The sequence below is a fragment of the Acinonyx jubatus genome, chromosome B4 (assembly GCF_027475565.1).
Source record: "Acinonyx jubatus isolate Ajub_Pintada_27869175 chromosome B4, VMU_Ajub_asm_v1.0, whole genome shotgun sequence".
In the NCBI taxonomy this organism is placed as follows: domain Eukaryota; kingdom Metazoa; phylum Chordata; class Mammalia; order Carnivora; family Felidae; genus Acinonyx; species Acinonyx jubatus.
The window spans coordinates 7,390,428-7,415,645 of NC_069387.1; the positions used below are offsets into that span (position 1 = coordinate 7,390,428).

Sequence of the window (25,218 nt, forward strand, 5' to 3'; positions counted from 1 at the left end):
AAGCATCAAGAGCTCAGTTTTGGACGTGCTGAGTTTGGAATGACCTATTCGACCTCTGAGTGCAAACGCCAGCCCGGAAGTTGAATACATGAGTCTGGATTCAAAGGAGAGGTCCCGACTGGAGTCATCGAGTTGGGAATCACTGAAATATAGATGCTATTTAAAGCCACAAAACTAGATGAGTGCACCTAGGGAATGTATATAAATACAATCCAAGGATTGAGCCATGGGATACTCTACCATTTAGAGGCTAGAAGAATGAGAAACACCAGCAAAGAGACCCACGAACAAACCAGCACGGGAGACTGAGAAGCAAGAGGGCACGTGACTTTCAAGCTGCCGAAAAATGCTTCACGAAGAGAGCGATCGATTGTGCCAAAGGCAGCTGCTGAGTCCGAAAGGATGACCAAATTCTGTGGTTGGATTCAGCAGGCTGAGGACCACCACCGGGCTCGATAAAGTCATTCCGGCGGAAAAAGGGGGGCAGGGGATGGGTGAAAACGTGGGCGAAGTAGTCCAAGAGACTACTAGAGAAAAGACTGTAGAAAAAACTACTAGAGATGGAGAGAAAAAACTGTAGAAAAAACTACTAGAGATGGAGAGAAAAAACTGTAGAAAAAACTAGTAGAGATGGAGAGAAAAAACTGTAGACAGACAGCCAGTACGGAATTTCCAGCAGTTTCGCCGTAAAGGAGCAGGTAGCAATGGAGAGGGCGGCTGGAGGTACAAGTGAGATCAAAAGAAGTTCTGTGTCGTTGTTTCGTCAAGGTCAGAGAATGGCAGGTTTGCACGCCGATTTGGCAACCCCAGGGATTTGACTGATGTAAAGAAGGGAAGGGAAGATTGGGTGCAGCGTTGTCCTCAAATCGGCAGGACACTGAAACCCAGGTCCCGGGCAGAAGGTTCGACCCGGGGTGGGGGGACATCAAAAGTGCGAACGGAGCCACAGCCCAGAAGGTGGGATCTAGGGGAGTAGGTGCAGACTGGCGGGCGCAGGTGGTGGGAGTCTGTGCCCATGGCAGCGTGAAGGTCCTGCTTAATGTTAGTGACCGTTGATTTTCAATCCGGTAAGGGAGCAGTTAGCTTAGCTGTGTGCTTTACCCCAGGTGTGCCCGGCTGCATGGGCAGTGGGGGGAAGGTTGGGTTCACCAGGCTTGTGATTTTGCCAAGGAAGGATGAGGGTACGAGAGAGAGAGGCGAGGGAGCGGAGATGTACGTAAGGGAGTGGTTTTCGTGAGCCACCGTGGAAGCAAAGTGGGTTAAGGACAGAGGTGAGAGTGTGAAGGGGATTAGGAAAATAAACAGGTGGTGGGACCAATGGCAGGAAGTCCCGGTGGGGCGTTCGTTACCTCCGGGCCCAGGGGCACAGGTGAACAGGCTTGGAGCTTCAGCAGAGCGTCAGAGGAGAGCCAGGTTTCTGTTAGAGCGAGAGGGTGAAGGAAGATTTTGGAGGAAAGGTGGAGGAAACGGAGGTTTGCAGGTGGTCGAATATAAGCATCAGAAGGCACGGTGAAAGGGTTTCAGAAGATGGCGGGGGGTAGACGGGGTTAGAGGAGGCCGTTGAGCTCAACGGGGATTAGCCTCTGGGAGCAGGGATGGCAAGGGAGTTCTGAGTTTCCAACATACCCCGGGGTCAGGAGTGTGTTAAAATTCCTCTCGAGGGTCTCTGGACGGTGGGAAAGAGGCTGCAGGAGCATGGGGGGTTCTGAGGTTTCCAGTGGATTCCCCTGGGCTCCTGTCGATGCAGAGAGAGAGAGATCTAGTCGTCCTTGCTCCCAGAAGTGCTCCTTTGACTCCTGCCCACAGTGGCCTTTGGGGAGAATTCGCCTTCTCTCAGCTTGCGGGCAAATGCTGACAATTCACCCTATGTGTATCATGGGCTCACCACTGACCAATCATTCCCTCAGCTGCTTTGAGCCTGGGTGAGGTTCCGAGGTCCAGCAGGATGCTAATATCAAGCACTCCTTAGATGACATCTAACCAGCTCCAATTTTGGAAAGAATTGTGTCTATCCGATTGAATAAGCAGCACCTCTTGCCCCAGTGAACTCCAAGAACTGGAGTATCGGACCTGATAGACTGGGGCAGGGATAAGGCAAGGAGGATCCTCTTTCTGTCTTATCTCCCCAGTGGTGTTACCTCTTCAGGGTAAAGCGTGGTCCTAGAGAACCACGTTCCCGGAGCCAAGAGGGCAATTCTTTGTTCAAGGGCCTCTAAGTGACCAAACCTTCATGGAAGCTTTTAACATTTATTTGCAGGAGGTAATAATTCATTTCCTCATTTTTATTATTCAAAGCACATAAAATGGAATGTGCAATGAGAGCCAACAGCGTTTGGCCGGCAGCAAATGACAAGAAGAAATAGTAAACAGGTTTTTTCACAATATGGTAAACGGCTTCAGTTGCCGTATATTTCTTCTTCTAAAGCAACGCTGTTTCCAAGAAGGTCTTTGAACTATTGAAAGGAGTCATCAAATTCTCTCATTACTATTCTCGGGATTCAAGGACCCCAGTTAAGGAGTTTCTGTAGGGTAATTAAAATATATCCATAAAATGTGCCCAACAGAAAACAAAACAAAACAAAAAACAAAAACAAAAAAAACTACAGTTCTGTTGCTCCAGATCTCACAGATCAACACCAAAATCAATCGTTTGTGTTTCCTTACCATGTACCATGAATGTGAATGTTTAAGAGGTATGGTTAGAGCCCTGACGATTATCCTTATCAACTGTGAGTGCCTTTGGCAAAGCAGCAACCCAGGGACAATTTCCCAAATTGGATTGGGTAGTAGGACGCCTAATGGTGCCACATCAGAACATTCCACTGAAGGATGGTTTGGAAAAGCATTTACTCAGCCAAATCTCTTACTTGAAAAGGGCAAACAACTATATTGTTTGCACAGCACAAAGAACACAAAATACACCTTTACAAAATTGACTGAGCTGTGAGCATCTGAAGAAGTGATTCTTCACCCTTGGGACATAATCCCAGCAGAGTGGAATATTAGAATCTCAGCAGAGGAAACGTATGAGGTTTTTATCTCCATAGAAAGAGGGCAGACGTTTAAAACAAACACACAAACAAAACAAAACAAAACAAAAGCAAAAACAGCCGAGCAAAATAGATCTAAGGCATAACAAAGTTTCCCAACAGATTTTCAAGAATCTGCTTTCAGAAAAAGGAGTAGCCTGTCTTCCCGACTATTAAGATGAAGCAGGGAACAGACCAGTTTGTTATATCCAGAAAACAGCAATATCAAAGTCCGAACGTTTCCTCAGGGTAGAATAAGTCATTACAACGGTCATAGTTGTAGTATAGTAAGCAACTTGGAAGCCACTGAACTCTTTCGAGAGCGTAGGATTTCATGGACTAGAGAAAAAAAAATAAGTTTTTAAAGTAAATTTTTAAAGTAATTTCCAGCCTCTTCCTTGACTTCTGCTGGGTTTTTTTCTTTTTTTTTCTTTTTCTCTTCTTTCTTTTCTTTTTGGTAGCAGCACTCGCCAGTGACTCAAGTGTGTTTAGCCTTAAGTGAAACTCTTCATTTTTCAAATTGCATATGCTTGTGTCATAGAAGTCTCTGGAAAGAACTTCACCAGATCTCGAGTCCACACACGTTTAGACTTGGCCCATGAAAGCTTTCTTTGTTTTATCCTTTGGCCTATATGCTTTGCTTTACGTTTGCTTTCAGGATCAGAAAGGGTATACTTTTCAAAAATCGCTTCCCATCCGCACTGTTATCAACATTTAAAACGTTTTAAATGGAATTCCTTGATGAGATGGGACTCTGCCACACCGATCAGTAATAAGCCCAGGATCGCGACGTTTCGGTGTTCCTCTCAGAATGAAATAGGATTTGTGGCAAGAAGAAAGAAATCACCACCTGAAATATTGGGGGTGGAGGAACAAGATACATTTCTTAAAGGTGGTGAATTGCAGAATTAGAATTTTAGGGGCCTTTGCTCCCCTTCCCACCCACACGCCCAGGATGTGGGGCTAAGTCTCAAGAAAAACAACTCCATGCCTGGAGTTTCACAGCAAACAATGCCTGCCCGCGGTCTCCTGATTACTTTTGTCTTTTCCTAAATCTAATCCCGCGATAAACCTTGTTTCCTACACTTGACGTGCGCCTCTTTCACTAACCCCAAATCCATCAGACGCATTGTGGTTGGCTCATTGTGAACAAACAGAACTGACAGTTTCCTTCCTCAAAGTAAACAGTACTGGTACTTAGCCACAGTTCAAAGGGTTTATCACCCCGATGTGGCTGTGCTTTTAGGTGGCCTAGTAGGGTCAGCTTTAACTTCTAATTACATTGCTTTCCTTCCCTGCCAGCATTCCCAATTTTTACTGGTACAGAAATACTGTGTGATTACTCAACCAGGGGCCTATTCTCACAGGCCCCTCTTCTCTTTTCTCCCGTTCGGGAAAATCGTCATTAGCCCTCATCCCTGTTTAATTTTGTTGCCGTTTACAAACACGGCGTTGCACAGCCAAGGGACGCCCGGCCCCCTTTGTGCCGTTTCTGTGTCAGATTTCTCTCAGCTTTGACTCTGGATCAATTACTAGGAAGCCGGTCAGCCCCGTATTTTCTTTGGCCTCGCCCCTCCTCGTTCTCGTCGTCGGTTCGCTGGAGGAAAGATCAAGAAGTGTGGGGGGCTCCTCTTGCAACATGGAAGCCTTGCAGGTGCGTGACGTCATGCCAAGTGCCTGGAAGAGCACACTCTGGGAAAACAACGCCGGGCCATCCAGCAGGATTCCCCGCCTGCCAAAGGAGGACCCGTTCTCAGGCTTTCCAGAAGACAAACCATTCATATTTCCTATTGTTTCTTCAGGCACTTGCTTCCTTCTGTTTATTCTAGTTTTTGTAAACCAATGAGTCATGTCGCTTGCTTCTGAGTCCAAGTGACTTCCCTCCTGGGGGTCATTCCAGAATGAGCCCCAGCAGAGGTCTGAGCGGTAGCCGGGACAGGAGTTTTGGTTGGGGTTGTGTTCTATTGGTTGGGCTCTGTTTTATAATTTCTTACAGGAAAGTGTCCGAAGGAAAGACCTTCAAGTGCCCTTTTTGCTTCTGTGATAGCAAACTACTCAGAACTACTGAACCAAATCCCCTGTTGGCGCTCGACTCTAAGCAACATGTCTGGGGCCTCATTAACTGATCATTAGTTTACATTGCTGGGGGATTTTCCTAACACAACAGCCGTTATGACAAACGGCCCTTAAGCATTCTTTAGGTAAGTGCCGTAAACAGGCAGGAGGGTGGGGGGTGTTCTTTAGGAGGCGTCCACAGGGAGTGTGCCTCCCAGGAGTCCCCAGTGTCCAGGATGCCCGGATGCCCCCATTCCTGAGAGGCAGCGGATTTGAGCAAAGGGGCCTGCTGACAGAGTGGCTAAGGAGCTGGAGGACCTCCAGCTGTCCCCAAGCCTGTCTGCTGCATTGTTTCATGAGGGGGATTCCTCTAGAGAAAGCAGCGGGTGGAAGAGAAAGAGAAGATGGGCGTTTTATATGCGGTGTAATGTGTATAAATAGGAGACATATGTCACTTTCGGAAAGATAGGGTTTTCATTTGTTTTTACAAATATTTTTTTTAATTTTTTTTTTTTTTAGTGTTTTTTATTTATTTTTGAGACAGAGAGAGACAGAGCATGAGCAGGGGAGGGGCAGAGAGAGAGGGAGACACAGAATCCAAAGCAGGCTCCAGGCTCTGAGCGGTCAGCACAGAGCCTGACACGGGGCTCGAACTCATGAACCGTGAGATCATGACCTGAGCTGATGTCGGATGCTTAACCGACTGAGCCACCCAGGCGCCCATGTTTTTTAAAGATACAAAGGATTTATCCAGATTTACACTGAACCTACCAAGAGCAACGTGAAAATGTTCCTTTATCTTGTCTCTTGATGGGAGGGGGCTTTGAGACGGAGTTCAGAAGACATTTGAGGGGCTACTTTTGTTTTGGGCCCTTCCATTTCAATCCCTCACCTGCTTCCTTTTCTCCGCATTACGCCCCACCCCACCCCACCCCACCCACTCCACCAATATCACATCTTATCTGGGCAAAGGGATTCTGCAAAGCCTTTTCTATTTTAACATTAGGAAATCTGGGTTGTGGACCTATCTCCGACACTACCTTTGGGAAAACCACATGACGTTGTATGCTGTAATATCTCCCTTCGGCGAAGTTGGGGGGCAGGCGGCAGAGAGCAGCAAAGAGAGGGTGTTGTAGGCAGAGGACTTTGAATGAAGGCTCTGAACAGAGAGGCATTCTGAGCGTTCATGGACACAAAGGAGGGCCTCCGTGCCTGGAGCTTGGGTGGGGTGGGGTGGGCCATTAGGCAAGGTTGAAGCCTCCAAAGGAGGTGGAAACCAGATCAGAAGCTACTTATATGAATATTTTAAGGATTTCGCTAGTAACCCAACAAAATGAGGAACCAGTGAATCCTCTTAATTAGGGAATTAAACAACAGCATAGCGCTGGCCTCTTCTCAACCCGTTGGCACCCCAGGCGCTGGACTCAGGCATAAAATTGTGGACCTCACGGGCCTAATTCGAGTTTTTTAGATTGAGGGATAAATATGCTATCAGTTTTTGAAAAAAAATTGTTAAAAAAAGGACATTTACAAAAACAACAGAAAAGTCTATCGTCGTCGTCACCATCATCAACATCATCATTATCTCTCCTCCTTTCATTTAAAAAAAAAAAAAGGCGGGGGACACTTTCACAACAACAGAAAAGAAGATAAAGGAAGGACAATTTCAGAATAATGGAAATTGTTTAGATTTAATTCATATGCTTTTATGAAAAAAAATGGCATTGTTGTGACTATCATTATTCTGTCTGAGACCCGTGAACACTTCTTCACCACCCAGCACTTGTCAGAGTCCTGACATTTCGAAACTGTTGGTCAAGGTAAGCACCATCATTGGTTGGATGGCAAAGAGAGACACTGGGCTCATGGACGGGCTTGATGGAGGAAGAGATACTATGTTGGGTTTGGGGGCAGTTAGGGATGAAGGAGAGGGTAACGGGTATGAAAGTCCCTAAGCATGTTTGCAACATAGGAGACACCCAATAAATGTCAGAAGACACTTTAGTTGAATTTGATAATAATGACAGCCGGTCTTTATATAATGAAAGTTTCATAACCATTGTTTTATCGATTACCACTCGAGAGGTAGCGAAAAGAGATATTAATTTTCCTCTTTTATGCTCCCCAAATCAGAAAAATGTAAATTACATATAAGTTTCCCATTATGTTTTTGGACAGTGTTGTTCCAGACCCTGCCGGAAATGTTTCTTTCCCAGGAATAGGATTGTGTTTTAGGGTGTGTTTGCCTATGAGGTAGAAAAGCTCTGTAACCATGGGCTACACCACAAGTACCTTCAAATCCCTCGAAGCAATGTGAGGCAGCGCACCTAACACATTTTGTCAATGAAATTGAAATGAAACGATCGTGTCTTAATTATGTACAGATTCTCTCTTGCCAGCATTTGTTGAAACAACAGGAAGAAAAAGAAGGAAACAAGATCACGACGTTAAAAAGCGAAATGGAAGAATTACGACATCATCGGTGTCTTCACCACCATGTTTGGAACTGAGGATGGTGGAGAGGGTGACAGATGAGATTCGGGTCTTTTAATGTGGGGCCGTCGGTTGATACTGTATTCTAATTAGTTCTCCATGTCCCAGACACCGGCTGGAAATTAGCACATTTCTTTTGTGACCTTTAAATTTGATGCATAACAAATGACTTTGTCAATTAAAAAAAAAAAAAGAAAAGAAAAGAAGTTGACATAGGCATTCGTCCCTCTATCTAATTTATCATGGCGTTGGCAACAAGTAATCCATCCATTTAATTGTTTGTTCATTAAGAACCCTCTAGAAACTCTGTGCAAGTTTATCTGTTTTTACAGAGTATCCATATGCAGAAACTCCCCGTCCAATTTCCTGCTCCCTGTGAGCCTCCAGGGAAAGGCAGGGGGCTTCGAAGGGCCAGGTGCGACCCCCCCCCCCCGACCCCCCCCCCCCCCCCCCGCCGGCTCCTCAGAGGTCAGCCCTAGGTCAGGGCGGCTCCTCAGGGGCGGGGGTTCCTTTCGGGCCCCTTTTTCCAGGGCGTGCTCGTCTGTGGCCACGTGACTGGTGTGCAGCAGGTCGTGGGCCAGGAAGGGGCCCCTCGCCGCGCGCTCCCGCCTCTCCGGCCGTGCTGGCCTTGGCCTCACAGCCACGCAGCCGTCTCCTGGATCACCTGGTGAGCTGCCCGGTCCCCAGGTAGGCGACCTGCCCGGTGCCCTGAGCCTTCTCAACCCCCCTGCGGGAGAGTGTGGCCCTGCTGCTGGGGCTGCACGAGTGAGGCCGGGGCCACCACGCGGGAGTACACGTGGTGCCCTGGCCCAGGGCCAACCGCGTGGTGCACAAGGCTCTCCAGGTTTTCCGGCATGGCAGCCAGGATCCAGGGGTCGTGGGTGGGTGCGTCGTGCTCCAGCAGGGAGCGGACCGCCTCCTAGCGGTGACGCAGACGGGGAGAGCCAGGAGCTGGTGGCTCCGCCCGGCCCCATGCACGGCCCCCAGCTCCGGGCAGCTCCCGAGCTTACACGACAAAAGCTGCTCCTTGGGGCAGCCCCAAGCAGCCCGCTCATGGCAGTGCCCGGACGTGCGTGAGCGGGGTGAGGGGGCGGGGGGGGGGGGGGAGGCCCGGATGATATTCCCAGGTGCTCTGGCCCCGGGTCTGAGTCGTGTCCTGTGCAATCTCAGTCACGCAGTGGATGTGTCCCTGGCCCCGCTCCGTCCTGTAGACGCGCTGGCAGTGGTGGCACCACGTGGGGACAGTTTTTGGCAAGTCGAGACTGAGCTCCGGCACCTTTGGGATCTTGCTGGAATATCCAGATGCGGGCGCGGCAGGGCGCTGGGTCGCAGTCCCCTGAGACAGCGGCGGGAGCTGTTCCGCCCCCCCCCCCCCCCCCCCCGTCCTAACGCAGGCCCTGGGGGGGGTCTTTGCAGATTCTGCTCACCTGGGGCTGCAGAAGGTTCCCCCCCCCCCCCCACGCCCGAGTGCACAGGGACATGCCAGTGCACGAGGCTGTGAGCCTGCAGGGCCCCCATCCACCTGCTCCGGGATGGCCTTGGACGTGGTAAACACAACCTCACAGCACTGCTCCAGTCACTGGCCATGCCTGCCCACCTGTGGCACTGCAGGGACTTCAAGGGGAAGCCAATGCCACGCGGTAGCCATCATCATAGCCCTGGGGCTAAAAGTTGTGGCGCTCCCCAGGGTGGCCCCAGGGCATGGTGCCTGCACAGTACCTGGGACATTCAGGAAAACAAGGCCATGGAGGGATGTCTGGGTGGCTCAGTCGGTTGAGTGTCTGACTTCAGCTGAGGTCATCATCTCCTGGTTCATGAGTTTGGGCCCCACATCCGGATCGGGCTGTCCCTGCAGAGCTCCCTTCCCATCCTCTGTCCCCCTCTCTCTCTGCCCCTCCCTCACTTGTGCGCTCTCAAAAGTAAATAAACATTAAAAAAAAAAAGGAAAACAATACACTGGGGTTTCACGTCTTAGGCACCGAATTCTTATGAAAGACTCCAGAGGCAAAGAATAAGCCACAGACCTTCACTTTGTTTTGATGTGCAGATTCTGGTTAGAAGAGGATTAAAAACCAAGTTCTTGATGAAACTTTGAAATTCTAAAGAGTTTTGTTTTTTAATTTTTTTTTTTTGATGTTTACTTATTTTTGAGAGAGAGAGACAGAGCACGAGCAGGGGAGAGGCAGAGAGAGAGGGAGACACAGAACCCGAGGCAGACTCCGGGTTCTGAGCTGTCAGCACAGAGCCCGACGCCGGGCTCGAACCCCCGAACCGTGAGATCATGACCTGAGCCGAGCGAGCCGCCCAGGCGCCCCTGAAATTCTAAAAGCTTTAAGTAATATGGGCGTTTTTACTTCTTTGCTAAACTTTTTATACTAAGGTAATATAGCTTCTGGCCCTGATCAGCAGGTTTATCTGAAGGGTGTTTATTTAGCCCAGCCAGCAGGACGCCTCCACATGTGGGTCCCGCCTCCCACTGCCAACCTTGCACGCAGCATAGGGATGGGCTTTTTACCTCTGCTGAGTCAAGAGGGTTTACAGCAGGGCCCCAGTAGCTCCTGATCTGCATTTTACATCCTCCGAAAAGTCAGGAGCTGAAGAAGCAACGAGTCAAGGGTCCCGGTCAAATAGAAACCTAAATGTCAACCACCCACACCACGCCTCTCGAGTTCACTCCCTCGATGGAGGTCATCCTGGGGGCTGCCTCCTTGAGGCACTAAATCCAGGGGGCTCTTTCCACTGTTACTTGACTTCCTTCTTGCGTTTGACACTGTTTTCCTTGGGACCTTTTCCTCTCATCTCTGTGTGCTTCCTCTTGGTTTCCTCTCTAGGTGCTTTCCACTGACCATCCCCACGAGTTGGTGTTGTGTGGGGACCACGGCGTGGTCTCTTCTTACTGTACGTACTTCCCAGGTGAGCTTCCACAAGGAGTAGATGCATCCAGTTGCCTATTTTTTTTTTTTAAGTTTTTAAATGTTTATTTTTGAGAGAGAGAGCAAGTGGGGGAGGGGCAGAGAGAGGGAGGGAAACGCAGAATCTGAAGCAGGCTCCAGACTCTGAGCCATCAGCACAGACCCCGAAGCGGGGCTTGAACTCACAAACTGCAGTATCATGGCCTGAGCCAAAGTCGGACGCTTAACTGAGCCACCCAGGGGCCCCCACCTGCCTATTTCTACCTCAGAGCCCTCTCCTGAGACCCAGCCAACTGTATGCTCTGGGACCTGAAATTGAGGCGGTCAGACTGAAGTCCTCGTCTTTCCATTTGTTCCTTGGTGAATGACAATGTGATCCGGCCACCTGCCAGGCAGAAATCTGGGAGCCGTTCTTAACTTCTCCTTTATTGTCCACATTCCTTCAGTCAAATTCCAGTCCCCTCAAAACTTCCTGAACTACTGAGAAAACGCCTAACGGAATTGACCTGTGTTATTCTCATTCAGGGGACTAAAATCATGGTGTATGCTATAATTTTTGAGTGGGCACGAGACCTCTTCCTGCACGTATTTCAACTTCACCCCGCACTTCCCAGCCCTTGCCTCCAGTCACGCTGTCCTCAGAGTGTCGTTCCTGAAACTGAAATTTGATTACGTTGTCCCACTGTGGAAAGTCTTAGCATTTTCTGGAGCTACTCTAGCCTCTAACGTGTCCTTCCTGAGTGGCCCGGCCTTGTTCTCTCCTTTGAGCACCCCAACTCTCCCGCACTCTGTGAGTGACACGGTGCCCTCATTCCAAACTCCTCTCGTCTCTGGCCTTCTAGGGTGTCTCCCCCTGGTAGCCCCACATGACTAACCCCTAGTCATCCTTAAAATCCACCTCAGGAGGCACTGTCTCTAGGAAGTTGTCCCTGACCCGCCTGTCACTCGTCTGTGTTCTCTCTCTCCACACACCCTGACCTGAGTTTGTCTTGACCGATGAGAACTATCTGTCAGGCTGCTCGATCCGTGAGCCCACTGGGCAGTCCTTGTATCCTCCGCGCCATCATGGCAACGGAAGACAGGCAACAAGTAGGCAAGCGATTTTGCTGAAGGAGTCAGCGGTGTCCTCTGTCCTGTGCAGATTTACGGTTACACAGAAATGGAGTGGAGACAAGATAAGAGACGTGAGAAAATTAACCCAATCTCCCTCTTGTGCACCGAGTAGAGATGCGAGCAGGGCTCTCTGTTGTGTTCTGCAAAATCCCTTAAGAGCGGCATCCAGCCGTGGGTTCCTCCGTGTCTAGAGGGTACGTAAGGGGAATGATTTGGACTGAGCAGTCATCCTGCATTACTCTGCGTGGAATGAAGGTCCAGTCATTTCTGGGACTCTGGAGTCCGCTCCAGGCCGAATTCACTTTCTCACCTTTGTCCTGATATAACCCCTTTCCTCCAGGACTCACTTGTGATCAGCCTAGGAGTGGGGTTCAGGAATGCCCACACCTACTCAGCTGTCATTCTCTAGCAGGTCCGTCCAGGTTCGGAACGTGTGTGTATGTGTGTGTGTTTACGTGGGAAGAACAGAGACAAGCGAGAGAGATGGGGGAGACAGAGAGAGACAGGAGGTGGGAGGAGAGAGGAAGTTGTGGGGGAGAGGAGGGAGACAGACAGGGAGGCGACTGACCATGTCTTCCACTCTCCACCTCCCGAGTGCTAATTAAATACCAGGCGCTCGGCTAAGCCCTTTATATGCATCCTATTATTGAACATACGCTATTTAATCATATCCATCGCCCGTATGAACTCCTCACGAAGTTGGAGACCCAGGTTTAGAACACCGAGATAGTTCGCTCGGACACACAGCTAGCACACCACAGCGTGGCACCGAAACACGGGTCCTTCTTGGCTCTACGAGTCTCCCTAATTTGTGCGCGTTTTTACGTTTAACTGCCTGTAAAACTCCGACTTGAAAGTGATTGCTCATGGATGCCATTTTCTGCTGTTTCCTTTTTTCTCCCCCCGTTGACCTGGAAATAGATGGCGGAACCAAAGACCAGCACGATGTGTGGCCGCAGAATAAATCAGTGTCTCCGATTTCATACCGGGAAGCTGCGTGCTGCCTCTGAGCCGGGCCCGTCTCACTCTCATCAGTAAACTCAACAAAACCAGAGACCAGGTACTTCATTTATTTATCGTTTGCTCTGTACCACACCTGATGAACACACGTTGACTCTCAACAAGGCATTTATGCCATTAATTCGGAACCGAGATGATCCCGCCCTGATCTGTCTGCTTTTTCTGAGCCTGTCTGGTCTGCTCCCATCCGTGCTGGGCCTTATGTTCTCATTCTCTTTACCTTATTGAGACTGTGCGATAGAAATGTGCTTTGGAGGCAATTAAAATTGGTTTAAAAAAAATGTGGACTTGGGTCCCTTGCTCTGCTACTGTAGGTGTCCCAACGGGGCAGGAATGTGTGGAAGGGCTTGGTGGGGGAAGGGTTGGGGAAGGGGGGGTTTGCAGACATAGGCATGGGGGGAGTCACTTGACTGTGGCTGGAACTCCTTTGTCTGGGACTGTGGAGGAGGTAAATTCCAGTGGTCCCTGAATGAATTATAGGGCTGCTGAGCCATCCAGTCTCCTCAGGATAATGTGTGGCTTTTGCTCCATAGTCTCAGGGGCAGTGACCAACTTCGCTCTTTTGTGCTCCTTTAGGCCTCTGGTTAGGAGTAAATAACCTGCTTAGCCCCTGAACCCTCAGGTGGAAAAAAAGGACCCTCTGAGGACATTCTGAATGACTGAGCTATTTGCTGGAGCCTAAGAGGAGTGAAAATCTGCCCCTCATCCTTGCAAATTTGTTTTTGTTTCTTTTGAATTTTGAGTGACTGGAATCTCCTGCTCTAAACATATTTTGTTATGTAAATGCACCATCAGCCCCCACCCCACATGCCCCTTCCAATCCCCTCCAAGATTCCTTAATTACAGAGCAGGTGAAAGGTACTTAGAAAGGCCTAAAGGAATTGGCCTGTATCACCTTGTTCAGGGGGTGAAATCTTGGTACGCATTATAATTTTGGAGCACAAAGTGGGGGCACTTTTCTGCCTCAGTGTTTGGGAAAGTCCCCTTTGGATTTTCAGGTTGCGTGTCTCCATCGCCCCTTATTTTGGCTGGGTGCTAGCTCCCCTGGGAAAGGCAGCACGCTAGCTGCTGAGGGGGGTGGGGAGAACAAGATGAAGACACAAAGACTCCTGGCCCCGAGGAGTTTTCAGACTCTGAGGAGCCAAGCTGTTTACCCCCACAGCCTCTGGACCACTCAAAGACAGGGTCTGTGTTTATGCAACCTTGGCTTCCCAGCTCCTGCCAGCACCTGGTACCTGTTAGGCATTTCAGTGCTCAGTGTTTGGATGAAGAAATGGCGTCCCAAGGTGGAGAGAAGTCATCCGTCTCGATGCCCAAGGAGGGATGACTTCTAGAGATGCTCTGAGAAGGAAGCGGTCCCTGTGGGGTGACTGGAGAAGGCTTCCCCAATATTTGAGCTCGTTCTTGCAAAAGGAAAAGATTAAAGGAGTAATGTGGGAGGGCCCGTTCCCTGGGGCTGGGAAATGGTGGGTGAGTTGGTCTCAATCTACCAGTCTGGGCTTCAGAGACTTTGTGCTGGAGAGAGGGCCCTAAAAACACTGGAAGCGTGCCGAATACTAAGTGCCCTTGGCTGGGGGGGGGAGTTGTAATGATTACTTTTTTCTTTCCGTTGAAGGTCAACTGTGGGATGAGATCAATTAATATCGCCATTCTTCTGTACTACATGGAGCTGGTAGGATTCTAGGTCTGGTTGAAGGGTGCAGAGCACACACATGATCTAATAGTGGTCACGGCTGTTACCAGAGAGAATAGAGACCCGTGCCCCGGGGGTCACAACCAGGGATGTGAACGGCCATGTCTTTGTCTCAAAGGTTGGTGTGTGTGCATTCCTTTGAAATGTTTTAGTACATATTTCAGCATATTCCCTTCTGCTTTGACTTCTTGTTGGTTGTTTTGTTGTCGTTGAATGGTTAACTCAGCTGAGGAGTTCATTTGGTGTGTTTGCAATAGGATGTGGGTATTTTCCACATCCTTAAGTTGTGAAACTATCTTGGAGCAGTCTTCGCCTCCCGTCTAAAATGTGTGAATCTGCAGCGCAGGGAGAGGTAAATGTGAACGGCAAACCCATCTCTTCCTAGTGCCCAGTGGAGCCCTAGGGCGGACACGAGATGCTCTTGGGACTTGAAATCTCATGGTCCCCTCCTGCTCCCCTGATAATGAGGCTATTTATTTGTCAATAAAATAGACAAATGCAGATGACGAACCGAAGTCCAGATCGATAGGAAGTGCCAAGTGAACCCCTGCTTCCAGGGAGCTTATAATTAATTGGGGACGCAACGTACCTGATCTGCACAAGGGGGGGAAACCCACATTTCTAATGGAACAGTACACAAATCCACACCAATCGGGAAGACACAGGGGAAGCCATCATTTCTGAAGGAACACAGAGAAAAGGAGACAAAACATATGCTCAAGGGAAGAACATCCCGAACATAAAATGGCTTTGAGTGGATGCATTTTTGTGAGTACGACGGGAGACCGAAAGGGTTCTGAGTCAGAGTGGAAAATGAATAATTTTTGTATGAGTGAGGATAAGTTACAGCCACATAACCAGACAGGGCCCTGAGCTATCGGGAGGACAGGAAGTAGGTTGTATTCTTTGCCCTGCAAAACCTCCTGTGCAGAAACACGGAGGGATTTGCGCGAAGCCTTTCTTTTCCATTTTGTTGGCCGTGTTAGATGAATCAGTCATGCCAACCTTTAAAAGTTCGGGAGAAAAAGACTTGAAGAGAGAACAGTGGCATTTCTAAGCTCCGCTGAAGCCTGCTGGATTAGAAGAGCTTCAATGATAATAGTGTTTCTTATTTTGATTCCTTGACACCTTGCAAGGAGCTCAAAGCCTTTTAGAGACACTATAGTGCCTATATGTGGACTGCCCAGTTAGACCTTCAGGAGCCGGAGCAGCTGGGCTTTCCTTGGCCATCCAGGAGGGCACCTGCACTCCATCAAAAGGCCGGAGAGGGGTGGGAGTTGGGGAGTGGGAAGATGCGGGGTGTGGGGTGGAGTTGGTCCTTAGGGATTCCTTGGGCTTTGGCCTTGGGTGGTTCCTTCTTTCCTTGTCCATCCCTGCCCTGTCCTTTAAAGAATATCCGAACTCAATTTATTTTCTGGGCCGGGGATTCTGAACTTTTGGTGAGCAACAGAATTCATTTAAATAAGGTGAAAAAAGAAGTTAACAGGGGAAGTACTCCGTATTTTTAAATTTCTGAATGCTCCTGGCCTCCTGAGGAAACTTCCAAAAGCTTTAAAGAAGCCCCAGTGATATTAAAATGCAGAAGACTGCTGCCTCTTTTTTTTTTTTTTTTCCACTGGGCATGCGAGATTTCAAATTCCTTCTTGGAGTAGGAAAAGTTGGCTGGTTTCAGCTTGTCCCTCCAGGAAACTCAATTAAATTGCCCTAGGCAGGGTTTTTTTTTTGTTTTTTTTTTTTTTTTTTCCATTTTGTCGGCAGGTTCATTTATGGGTTAGTAGTGGAGACGCTGGGCTTACAGGAATAGGGTCCTAGAAAAAACTTTTGCTTCATTTGAAGTTAACTTTTTCAAAAAAATGACATTCTTTTTTATGTGTGACGTTGCCTTCCCCCTCTCTACTGTATTTTCCAAATTTTTACTTTCACTTGGAATCTACCTTTCGAGCTACATCGGTTTCCCTTGGCCACCTGTGGTCTGGACCAGTTTTGTGGCTGGGATGTCAGTCTGGCCACCTTTGCAGTGTGAACTATTTGCACAGAATAAAACAAGCCTCTTACCTTCCTTTACATCCTGTTGGGAGAAGATTAATTTTGTATATACCTGTCAAAAACGGAACCTGTTCTCTTTCTTATCCTGCCAACAGGGAACGAACTGTCCCGTGCAAGGACAGGGAACGTTTACTCCTTCAGAAAATCAGTGATGACCTGTCTAATGACCGTGTTCTAATCTGGACCAAATGACGCCTCCCTGTCCCCTTCTCTTAGTTTCCATCTTTTATCCTGTCTTCCTCTCTCAAAACAATTGTTCTCCAAACTCCTCAAGAGTTGACGGGGGCAGGAATTGTCTTCTGGGCATGAGTCATGCAGACAGATATGTAATAGAGTAATCAAGAGTATAAATTCTGGAGTCAGAACGCCTTCAATTCTGGTTCCGCAACTTGCCAGCTGTGTGACTTTGAACTTGCGATTTAACTTCTCTGAGCCCGTTTCCTCTTCTGTCAAATGGGGATACATAGGACCCAGGTCACTGGAATGGTTAAATGAGGTGTGGTGTGAAAAGCTTAGCAAAATGGCCTCAAACATGGTCATCATTGCGATTATCAATATTAGTCTGAAGGGCACTGGTCCCATCAGATACTCTGGAAAAGGAAGCGATGGCAGCTCAGGTAGGGAAATGGTGTATTTGGATCCACATCTTGATGATTCATAATGACATTAGCATAATAAAGGCTCTGAGAAGAATAGTTAAGCAAAATATTTAGTTTGATCCCATGTTTACTCAATTTATTTGTCTCTGTAAACTCTCTTTCCTCTTCTTGAACGTTCCTTGGAACACACTCGGAGAAATGTTAAGCCAGTGTGATTTTAATTTTTTTTTTTTTTTGACACAGAGAGAGAGTGCAAGGGAGGGGCAGAGGGAGAGGGAGAGAGAGAGAGAGAGAGAGAGAGTGAGGCCTTAAGCAAACCCCACGCCCAGCGCAGAACCTGACTCTGGGCTCCATCTCATGACCACGAGCTCATGACCTGAGCCAAAATCAAGAGTCCGATGCTTAACCAGCTGAGCCACCCAGGGTCCCCAAGCTGGTGTGATTTTAAACCGCCCCCTTCCCAGTCATTACAGAAGTTTGTGTTAACCCTCCATGGAACTGATGCCTCGGATGCGTAATAGATAAATTCCACAATTTGCCCAAAAATGTATGTCAACTGGAGAAACACGAGGGAACGTGCGTGGAAGGCCACCTGGTGATACGAGCTGTTAATTGATCCAGAATGTTTTAACCTTTTTCCTCCTCTTCTTTGTAAAATGATCAGTGTATTATAAGCCACGTATGCCTAAAGTGCAGAGCTGATGCTTCCCCAGTCTTTGCACATCGATCTGATCAAGTCTAACGCTTTGGAAATAAAAATGTAAACGATAGAAATGAGGCGGCCTTCTGGAAGACACACGGTTATTTAGATAGCTTAGAGAGCTAACTGGATAGGTGGACCTCTTTGTTAATCCTGTGCACTGACCAGGTGAAAACGTGACCAAGCATCATAGTTGTTACAAGAAGGAAATCATTGTTCCCTACAGACACAGTATAGAGCTGCAGAAGCACGGTGATGCCTTCCTGCTGTGTCTTAGTTTTCAAATCCAGTTTCTTGGGGACGGTGGGCTGAAGCAGAAAGCAATTCCAGAAACAATCTGAAGTTAGGAATCTTCTTTATCTGCAAAGGTTTAGGACAAGGGCTGTGAGCTCTGAACCAAGGTGTGTGGCTGAACAGCTAGCATAGGGTCAGGGTGAGCTGCAGAGAGGGACTGGGCACGAATGCCATCATGTGTGTCCCCGGGAAGGAGCGTCCCAAAGGGGACCTCTGTCCCAGGCTCGCCTCTGAGTCACCACAGAGCAAAGTGTATGCTCCCGTTTGGGGACCTAGACTTTCTGGGACAGACAGTCCTAATCCTAATCCAAATATTGCACTCCATTGTCTCTCTATACACGTCCACTTGAATATATTAGGATCACATCCTGATCTCAAGGCCACGGTCACTCATACCACCGCCCCCCCACCCGCCAAGGGCCAGCAAAGCCGGCCCTGCAACTCTCCAGCTGTGTAGCCTCAGGCACTAATTTCCCTCCTGAGCTTAGTTTTGCTTATTTAGAATCCGAGGGCTTGGCATGGATTTCTGGGCTCTCTTCTAGAACAAGGATTCTGGTGCTGTAGGACTTGATGCAAAGGTTATGCCTCTGTCTTCAGGAATTGTTACCGTTCGTTAAGTACCCACCATTTTCCCTGAGGTGAGTTTTTTAAAGTGTTCATTTATTTTTAGAGAGAGAGTGCAAGCAAGGGAGGGATAGAGAGAGAGAGAGACAGGATCCGAAGCGGGCTCTGCACTGAGAGCGCAGAGCCCAATGTGGGGCTCGGACCCTCAAACCGTGAGATCATGACCTGAGCCAAAGTCGCCTGCTTCACTGACCGAGCCACCCAGGCCGCTCCCCGAGGTGATTTTTAATTTGCAGAATGGCATGTATTAATTTGGAGCTCAAAACCCCACCCCTAACCATGATAGCTGCCACTAACCAGCTGGGTGATTTTTAACAATTTATGCTCCGAAGTAACTGTAGTAATTATTCCCTCCCTAGTCAACAGCACAGTTGGTAATAAAAATGCCAACTATTTAACAACCCACCAGGTACTTTTTCTAACCTGCCCTAAAGGCAGACACAGCCAAATGCTGTCAGTCCATTTATTTATTTGTTTAAGTAAGCTGTTCGCCCAGCATGGGGTTCGAACTCGTAACCCCAAGATCAAGAGTCGCATGCTTTACCGGCTGAGCCAGTCAGGCAGCCCCGAAAGCCATCAGTTTAGATCTTCCGTCTAAAACCCAGATCTAACCCCGGATCCCGGCGTTAGAGCAGAACACAAGTTTGTGTGTGGCCGCAGGGGACAGGGCGGGAGGGTGCCGTCTTTTATCAAAACGGGGCCAAATCTTGGGAGATAATATAACCACGAGCTTTGTTTCCCCCCCCCCTTCTCTGCCCCTGTGATGTTTTATTTGTCCTGCAGTCCCGCAGATAAGTGCCAGGCAAAGCCTCATGTAAATGAAGACTGTGTGTTCCTTCAGGGGAGGCTGAGTTTACCAACAGAATCCCGAGGCCAAAACAGGCCTCCTGGAGCCATTGTTGGTGGGTTTTGGCAGATTCTGTGGGAGGGACACCTCAGCCCCGATGGTCCCAAGAGGTGAATGCCTGCAGGTGTTTGTTTTCTCATGCAAGAAGAGGGGGGATTTCTTATCTCTGCTCTAACAGTGATTATTGAGTTGAATATGTCATTTCCTGGGTCTAAAATCTGGGTATAACAGGTCTTCTATGAGAGATGGTTCTAAGGGGATGAGACAGCTGTGCTGGAAGTACGTGGACATTTGCTGGAGGATTTACTCAACTTTTTTCTCTTGTTTTTAATTGTGATACAGACATATCACATCGTCTTAGTTTCAGGTGTACAGCGTAATGATTGGATATTTGTTTTGTTTTTAATTTTTTTAATGTTTTTATTTATTTTTGAGACAGAGAGAGAACATGAGCAGGGGAGGGGGGGAGAGGCAGAAAGAGAGGGAGACACAGAATCCGAAGCAGGCTCCGGGCCCTGAGCTGGCAGCACAGAGCCCGACGCGGGGCTCGAACTCACGGACCGCGAGATCATGACCTGAGCCGAAGTCGGACGCCCAACCAACTGAGCCACCCAGGCGCCCCATGATTGGATATTTGTATATATTGCAAAGCGATGACTCACAAAGTCTAGTCACTGCTAACATTTTTTTTTTAAGCCAAGCTTTCTAAGATATTAAAGTTATTCTCAGGGCCCCTGGGTGGCTCAGTCGGTTAAGCATCTGACTCTTGATCTCAGTTCAGGTCATGATCTCAGGGTTCGTGGGATCGAGCCCCACGTCAGGCTCTGCGCTGACAATGTGGAGCCTGCTTGGGATTCTCTCTCTCCCTCTCTGCCCCTCCCCAACTTGCACTGTCTCTCTCTCTCTCTCTCTCTCTCTTTCTCAAAATTCACATTAAAAACAGGCAAGTTATTCTAATTAGAAAAATACGTGAATTTTTGTCATATCCCCCCCCCAAAAAAGTTTGAGTGTAGAATAACTTAAAATAATTGTTGAATCATTGTTGAAGAATGAATGAAGAAATTAGTGAATAAAAGGAATGGATGAATGAATATCTGTGGAATGAGAGAAGTCTTGCAAACGGTGGTCCAGAGGCGCTGATTTTGTCCCGATTCTGTTGGTTGTAGCTTCTGACCCATTTCTACTATATTCACGCCACGGATGACGGTACTTTAACCTCTGACCAACCTGGGGCAATTCAGGATCTCCTACTCACTTGGCCCATGTTCACACCGATGCTTATAAAACACAGGCCAGGATGGAACAGAAGAGATACAAGTGGGGGCATGTTTTATTTCCTTCAGGCTTCCTGGCATGACTTTCCCTGGGTCCTGGCCTGATTTTCCTTTATCCCTGGTAATGCAGTTCCATAAGTTTTATCATAATTGCAGTCAGAAGATTTCTCCTGTACTCCGAGAGCCCATTACTATGTGTCCAATTCTTCTCCCAATAGGAGTGTTCAACCAATCACCAGTGGAGAAGTAGAATTTCAGTTCAGGGGTTGAATTTAACTCCCTATCTGTCTTGAAATTCTCATCTGACTTAGGAAATGACTCCTGTGACTCCTATGGTATGAAAGATACTAAGAAAGAACAAAAATCTCCTAAATGAGATCATGTGCTCAGGATACCTACATGTCTTGAAAGAGCAGCTGATCCAAATTGTGGACTAAAGCTTTTGGAGTGTAGGAATTGGGCCCCATAATAGGTGCTGAGTTAACACTTTTGTATCAATGAAAAAAACGATAAAATTTTAGATAACTCCTTCCTTTGGTGTTTTAACCGGCCATCCCGACCCCTTAATATTTAAACATTTAAAGAATTTAAGATTTATTTTGATTTTTGTGGCCCCTGGGTGGCCACAAACATTAACAAACATTAAGCAAATTTAAAAACAAACATTAAACAAATTTAAAAACTTGAGAATAACAAAAACAGTCATTGGTGCATGGAGATTCTCCTTTTCTTCTTCTTTAGAAGACCTTTCTCCTCTTACTCATCTGGAAAATTCCAAACTGTCTTTCATAGCTAGCTCATCACATTCTCTCATCACAGAATGTCTAGTGCTGTCACTGTGTCACTCCCAGCACTGGGTGTAATTTAAAGAATTTTTAAAATTCACTTTGTGGATGATGATGATAATGGTGGTGGTGATGATTATTAATTTTACTCTTGTGATTTTGTCATCTAAACCATTTGCTATGTAGACAGCCTCGTTCAGAAATGGTTGCGGTGAAAAACTATTGCCGATTCATTTCTGGCAATGAATGTTTATCTCTATGAACACTCTAAATTTTGCTAAGTTTTGTTACATACACGTTCTTATATCCTTGATTATTTTGAGTGGAGGCTGTGTTGCCGTGCACATTATTATTTTAAACGTTATTATAAAGGTTTTAAACATTATTTTTAAAAGCCTACCGTATGACTCTTGGGGGACGATGTTCTATTATTCTTTCTCGAGAATTTATTTAAAAAGAACGCGTGGATTAAGGTTAAGAAATGGGATCCTGGGTGACAGCAAAGGCGGGACCTAGGAATTTACAGTTTGTAATTATGGCTCTTTGTAGACTTCCTGCTGTTATCTTAGATAACCCTCATTGCTCACTTCACGTCCTATATCCTTCACAGAGCCTTCTAGCTTGGTGGCTAATATTCCACCAAAATCTGTTGAGCTGTAGAACTGCGTCTGGGAATGTGGCCGCCTGATATGCGACCGCGTTGCCCAGGTGTCATTGACGGCCATCTGAGTTCCTCCCGGTGGAATATAATGGGAAGTACACAACTCTGAGACCTAAGCCTTAGAATACTGCATGTGTATCTACTCTTTTCCCTTTGAACTAGAGCACTGATTAGCTCATGACCAGCTTTGACCACTCAAAGCAGGGCAGAGAAACAACGGGGAAGGAACCTGGGTCCGCGAGGGGCCGCGAGGCCACGAGGGGCCGCGAGTTCACCTACCCGGGCACCGGGCTGTCACATGAGGGAGATAGAAGCCTCTCAGTTATTGGAACCGCCGCGTTACTGATTTTTTTGTTCCAGAGTAGCTAAGCCTTTCATTCTATCTGTATAAACATTGGTACTTGAAGCGCAATGCTATTGCAGCAAAAATCTAAAATATGTGTCATTGAATGCGGTGGTGGTTGAACAGATAGTGTAGTGTGGAAAGCTTTGTTCTAGCATGTGAGTCTTTTATATGAACGAATCCATGTTTTAATCTTAATTTTGATCAGTGTTTGCCTGTGTTGAACTTCTGTAGTACTTTTGATTTGAATCTTACTTAGTTCCATAGTCAGCATGTTGAAGGAGTACTCAGTGTGTCCTAATAAGAACCATTTGCATACTGTTTTATAGTCTACAAGGTGTTTGTACGTTTCTTTTTAAAATTTTTTAACGTTTATTTATTTTGTGCGTGCGCGCGCGAGAGAGAGGAAGACAGAGAGAGAGTGAGAGAGCCCAAGAAGGGGAGAGGCAGGTGGAGAAGGGAGGGACAGAATCCCAAGCAGGCTCTGCACTGTCAGCACAGCCCAATGTGGGCCTTGGTCCCATGAACTGTGAGGTCGTGGCCTGAGCTGAAATCAAGAGTCAGACGTTTAACTGACTGAGCCACCCAGGTGTCTCAAAGCGCTTTTGTATATCTCAGTTCATTTAATCTTCTCAAAAATAACGAGATGTTGGGATTTATTCATCTAGTCAACATTTATTGGGTGTCTTTTATATGCCAGACAATGGGCTGAGTTTGCAGGTAACTTATCAGACTGGGGCTTTTGTCTTAAACATGATTTCACTTAAGGACAAATTAGAAAGACAAACAGGAGTCTTGGGTGAAAACAACAATCACGATACAATCATAACGATCATGCCTACTTTTGCATCTACTGTCTCGGACCCAGGATCTACCTATTGGACTGGAACTTCTCAATTCAAATGGTAAACTATCCAAAATTCCTCGAGGTTTGTAAAGTGTATTTATAAAGTAATTCAGTTGATCATAATTTTTATTTATATATTTCTGTCCGTTACTTGTAATCACGAAGTAAAGAACAAATTATATAGATTGCATCCAGTGGGGCTGTAAGTCAGTCTGTCGATAGTGAGTTCGTTAGATTCTTAGAGCTTAGGAAGTGAGTGCTTTTGGTGGTAGAATGTTGTAGACCAGTACAAACTTGAGACGGCCTGGAAACAGCCCTTAAACAATAGTTGCATTACGTTGTTTCTTAGAGTACCTCATATAGCACTTTTTTTTCTTTTATCATGCTATGACTCAAAGGCTGATGGATGATTTGATTTCTTCAGGGGTCACCTTGCTAAGACAAAGAAGCAGGGGCTTGATGACAGGCAGTGAGGGTGATAGCAAAATAAAATATATAACAGAGGAGGAAGAATCACTGCGGGGGGACGAGGGCAGGTGGGCATTGGAGGAAAAGAGCATGATGGGGGCCTGAGCGGGGAAAAGGATAATTAGAAGGACTTGGGGCTTGTGGGAAAATGGAACAAAACAAAACAAAACACAACAGAAAAAGGAGAAGAGTTAGTGACAGTAGCTTTAGCCCAACTTAAATCATGTGGAAAGTAGAATGAGAACAAAATGAGAGATTCTTTTTGGTCTAGGAGCCTTTTAAATGGAGGCTGTCAGCACAGAGCCCGACATGGGGCTCGAGTACACAAGCCTTGAGATCATAGCCTGAGCCGAAGTTGGACGCTTAATCGACTGAGCTGCCCAGGTGCCCGGAGATATTGAGATTTAAAAGACAGGCAGTTGGGGACGCCTGGGTGGCTCGGTTGAGCATCCGACTCTTGGTCTCTGCTCAAATCATGATCTCAGGGTTGTGAGTTCAAGCTCTGATCTGGGTGTGCAGCCTACTTAAAAAAAGAAAAGTCAGGGAATTTATTCCTGACATATCCATTGAATTCCTTCTATGTGCAAACCCTAGAAAGGCAGTGATGATGTAAAGAAAGGCGCTATGGTGGAGATCAATGCATAGTGGGGACCCCGACGTCCTGTATCTCCCCTTTGCCTGGAGGAAACAGTGGCCGGAGGAAGCGTGCTGCCTTCTCCTACTTCGGGAGCAGAATAGATTCAGCGTGAAAGGATTAAAGGCTGGACACCGTCAGTGTCCAGTCTCTCTCACATGCAGTCCCCCGCTGTAGAGGGGACCAAGGTGCACCCAGCGCTGGGTTTGAGATTGCGGAAACGAAGCAGTCGCCTGAGACATCTACCTCCCTCTGTCAGCTCAGCACAAAGGGCCCTTGAGGGTGAAGGCTTGGGCTTGACTTCTCTCTACAAAGCGTCCCCCAGATCATCACTATGGTTTCAATTGGTTTTGAAGTGTCACTGAAAGAATTCTTTTGTTTTACTTTAGGCCGGCAGGTTTGCACTGTAACTATATCTGCTTTTCTACATCTCTGGTTGACACCGGGTTGACCTCTGCTTACCTCATTCTGGCTAAAAAGAAACATATCTAGGACCATCCACCTTTGTGATAAGAGCAAGAGAAAACAAACAGTGGAAAGACCCTTTAGAAGCGGATGACCTAGCATTAGCTGTGCGAGCTGCGCTGCTGGACAAGAGCCCAGGGACAGCCACTGTAGGTTTGTCACCAGAAGGGAGGATACAGTGTTTGAGCTCAGGGGTTGAGAACTTTGTTCTGAGCAGAGTTCTAGGCTTATCCTGACAGTGGCTTGCCATGTGTGGTAAGTTCAACGAATAAATAAGGTGAAATGTAACTTCTTAGCCTATGATTCTGTTTCCAAC

The 25,218-nt window shown here is 47.3% G+C and overlaps 1 long non-coding RNA gene across 1 annotated transcript in view; it reads left to right on the plus strand.

Moving 5' to 3' along the window:
• The first annotated feature begins 8,119 nt into the window (after positions 1-8,119).
• The window catches only part of LOC128316275 (uncharacterized), a 122,075-nt gene continuing 104,976 nt past the window's right edge, over positions 8,120-25,218 (plus strand). Inside the window, exons 1-2 of the long non-coding RNA XR_008299900.1 lie at positions 8,120-8,264; positions 12,524-12,662. This is a non-coding gene — a long non-coding RNA (uncharacterized LOC128316275). The remainder of the gene's footprint in view (positions 8,265-12,523; positions 12,663-25,218) is intronic.